Genomic DNA, 3,963 nt, shown 5'->3' with positions numbered 1-3,963 from the left:
GGTTTCGATTCCCAGACCGGGCGTTGTGAGTGTTTATTGGGCGAAAGCACCTAAAGCTCCGGCAGGGGATGGTGGCGAACCCCGCTGTGCTCTTTCACCACAACTTTCTCTCACTCTTACTTCCTGTTTCTGTTGTGCCTGTAATTCAAAGGGTCAGCCTTGTCACACTGTGTCACGCTGAATATCCCCGAGAACTACGTTAAGGGTACACGTGTCTGTGGAGTGCTCAGCCAACTTGCACGTTAATTTCACGAACAGGCTGTTCCATTGATCGGATCAACTGGAAACCTCGACGTCGTAAGCGACGGAGTGCCAACAACAATATATTCTAAAGAGTGGCTACATTTTGAATCAAAGAAATAAAACTACAGAGGCTTAGCGTAATGGAGAAGCTTCGCTAATGACAAACATTTCTCAATTTTATGAATCTTAAAGTGGAATGCAATATTAAATTCTGCTCGAGTATGAGACGTTCTGGCATAGCCACTTTGACGCCACCTTTTTGGCGTCGCTGATTCGAAGCTGGTGTAGTTTTAATCAAACTTTTTAATGTTTCTCTCTGTCCCCACTTTCTGCGTTTATGCGTATGAAGAGAAAGGAAAGTATTCATGTCAATCGTGTTCAATAGATAAATAGTATCTGTCTCACTCTTTCTACCAGTGTGTGAATATTATGCGCGCACACGTATTTTCGTCCAGCACCAAAAATTACTGCTCGCAAACCAGGCTGACTGCTAAATCAGCCGTGTCAGATCGTCAGCGCCAAAACAGCCGCGCCCAATCGTCTCATTCCGATTCTCTCCATGACCTTTTCACACTGCCTGAGATTTGTAAGATTGATTCAGTTAATATTTATCAAGACATCCAAAGGTTGATTAGTTACTACTGTGTGTACAACATCTCCTACATCATGAAGTACCTCTTTACAACGAGACGCAAAACAGTGTCTAAGAAGTATTAAATACACAAAGGATATAGAAAATTATATACCGGTGATAAACTGCTTCCTTTATAAGGTTGGAAATTTAAAGAGCTTAGACACAATAAAGATCGTAACTCAGTGGTGGACTGATTGCATTAATAAATAACCTTTAGTAATACGTTTTTAAGCCATGCTTTCATGATCTAAGGTATACCATCAGGAGACCAGAGCTTTTCAAAATATGAAAGAAACCAATTTTCAAATGTCTAAAATTATAGTCAGGATGTAAAGATGTGCGAATTCGGCGTGAATTATGAAATGATAGCGATTGAAATTTTTGTAAATCTAATTATGAACCTTCAACGTATATTTACTATAGAAATAATCTAATAGTAAGGCATATAAAAAAAATATAAGCATTAGTATAGGTGGAAACTGAACCCACAACTCTTATTTTTGCTTTAAGTGTGCAGACCGATTGCACCAACATACCCACCCCTTCTTTTTTGGTGTTAAGTTTAGGAACTATGATTTCATAGCGGTGAATATGTAAGCATATGAAAATTCTGCTTGAATAATGAAATAGTGGCGAGTGAATTTTTTAAAAATATAATTATGTCTTCATCGTATATTGACTTTAGGAATAGTGCAATATTAGGCCAAAAAACTCCCGTGATGGGAAAGAATAGATCCCCAGGTGTACTAATGTCCATTTTTGTCCGCTACAGGGGTTTATATGCCCTAATATTAATTTATTTCTTAGGCGGCGAGCTGGCAGAAACATTAGCACGCCGGGTGAAATACTTAGTTTCGTCTGTCTTCATGTTCTGAGTTCAAATTCCGCCGAGGTCGACTTTGCTTTTCATTCTTTCGGGGTCGATAAATTAACTACCAGTTGCGTACTGGAGTCGATCTAATCGACTGGCCCCTCCCCAAAATTTCAGGCCTTGTGCTTAGAGTAGAAATGAATAATAGTTTATTTCTATAGTCAACATACGGTGAATTATTATGTTTACAAAAATATAGTTAGGATATGGAAATTCAAATTGTAACTTATGTAATATACATAAAGCAGATACTTCATGAAAAGTCTAATTAACTACGGTATTCGTTTCTGATATGGTATCCCTTATAGATCGTACGACTAGCACTATTTTAAACCGATACTGCTTCTGTTGCAAATAAAAAAATTCAGATCGTTTACAGATTGAAAATATATTTCTTATACGATCTGTTTAAAGTGATTTGCTTTGACGAGGAACAATCTTTTCTTTTTTCTTTTTTGTTCTTTAGAGAGCAAACTATTATAAATTGACTCGATTAATCGATTCAGTAAACGACTTCTGCTTATTGATTTCAGCTCGACAATTTACTAGTTGTGCGACCTCACAATAATTACGATTATCAATATAAATTATAGTTGATTTAAGAAACAAATCTTATCAGAGGCTTAACAAAAACTATAAGATGTCTGATTAAATGTCTTATATCATACATTTGGTGTAGCAGGGCGCGGTCTAGTGGTCAGGGTGTTGCACACACGATCACGAGGTCGTGGTTTCGAATCCTAGACTGGGTGTTGCGTTGTTTTCTTAAGCAAAACACTTCATCTCATGTTACTCTGCGATCATTTCGACATCTGACGTGTGGCACAGAGTGTACCTATTCAGACAACATCGATTTGATGAGGAAGTGAGCTAATGTGCGCTACGAACATTTGATCATTATAAACAAATCATTTATGATGGTCGTTCAGCAACAAATTGAAATACTGTCTTTCTCGGACTACGAGAGACTAATTCCATCATATATATGTGTAGCGAATATGTTTGCTTATTTCTTTAGGTTAGCTTTGAAACTATGTGATTTCAGCTTCAATCTCTCTAGCTGCAGTTTAGACAAGTGTCTTCTATAATAAACGGAAGTAGTGTGAAAATTTGCCAAGAGAGACCGTTCCTATTCTTCGCTGATATATTTCGTCTGTCGCTCTGTCAGCCACCAGCACCAGCACCACCAACATCACCTCTGAGTGGTGAGATATCTGATACTACTATAGAGAGCCATCTTGAATGTTTATATATTTCATCTTTCATAAACGAAGAACCCTTTTATTAAGCGATATCAACATAGAGTCAGATAGACAGGGACTTATTAAGCGATATCAACGTAAAGACAGATAGAAAACACGCACAATCATACACACAGGTATACATGTGTGCGCACACACACTCGCACATCTGACAAATATCACGCAGTTTCCGTCTAATTATTTCTTATACATTTTACAATAGCGCAAGGCTACAGTATAAAATATATGTTCAAAATATCATGCTGTAGGATCGAACTCCAAACCAACAGTTTGCTAAGCAAACTTCTTCAACTCGCAGCTATGTCTGTGCCAATAAAGTTTACTCTTCCGGCACCTAGGTTTCGGAAGCTGTCACCCACCTCAGTATTAACTAAGGTCGACGTTGGTTAACTTCAGCGTTCAGATGAAAACCGATTATCTCAACGGGATATAGCTATAGGAGTTTTGGTACAGATTTTTCACTGTAACTGAACAGCATATTCAATGAAACAGATTTCTTATCTAAACACCAAAGGTTCTCTAATTATAAACGATTTAGCCCCAAATACTGAAATTATATAGAAACTTAATTGAAGTAGATGACTAATTTAAAAATCATTATCAAAATAAAATCATCACGCACGCACGCGCAGCGCGTGTTTTGAAAGGAGACAACTTTCTTTTCTTCGACTATCAAGAACTGAAATCGTTAGACTTCAAAGAACATTTTAATCAATATTTCTGCAGGTGTTAATGCCGACTGAACCTAGCCTTTGGTAATTCTCTACATCGCTACGTAACGTTAATTTAGAGAAACATATCTGATTTTTAATGCTTTTCCTTTTCCACAGAGGAATCGTCAGGTATGGTGTGATAACTCGGCGTAATTTTTGAAAAAAAGTCAACTTGGCTTTCATAAGTTCATATTCATTTCAGTTATATATATATATATAAGTATATATATATATATATAT

General features: G+C 37.0%; 1 protein-coding gene across 1 annotated transcript in view; it reads left to right on the top strand.

Moving 5' to 3' along the window:
* Nucleotides 1-3,963, top strand: part of LOC106871929 (regulating synaptic membrane exocytosis protein 1) — a 204,169-nt gene that overhangs the window by 984 nt on the left and 199,222 nt on the right. The gene's annotated exons all lie outside the window — the stretch shown is intronic.

Source organism: Octopus bimaculoides, chromosome 7 (assembly GCF_001194135.2).
Source record: "Octopus bimaculoides isolate UCB-OBI-ISO-001 chromosome 7, ASM119413v2, whole genome shotgun sequence".
Lineage (NCBI taxonomy): Eukaryota > Metazoa > Mollusca > Cephalopoda > Octopoda > Octopodidae > Octopus > Octopus bimaculoides.
Note: the sequence above shows the minus strand (reverse complement) of the source record. Positions and strands in the feature narration are given on the sequence as shown.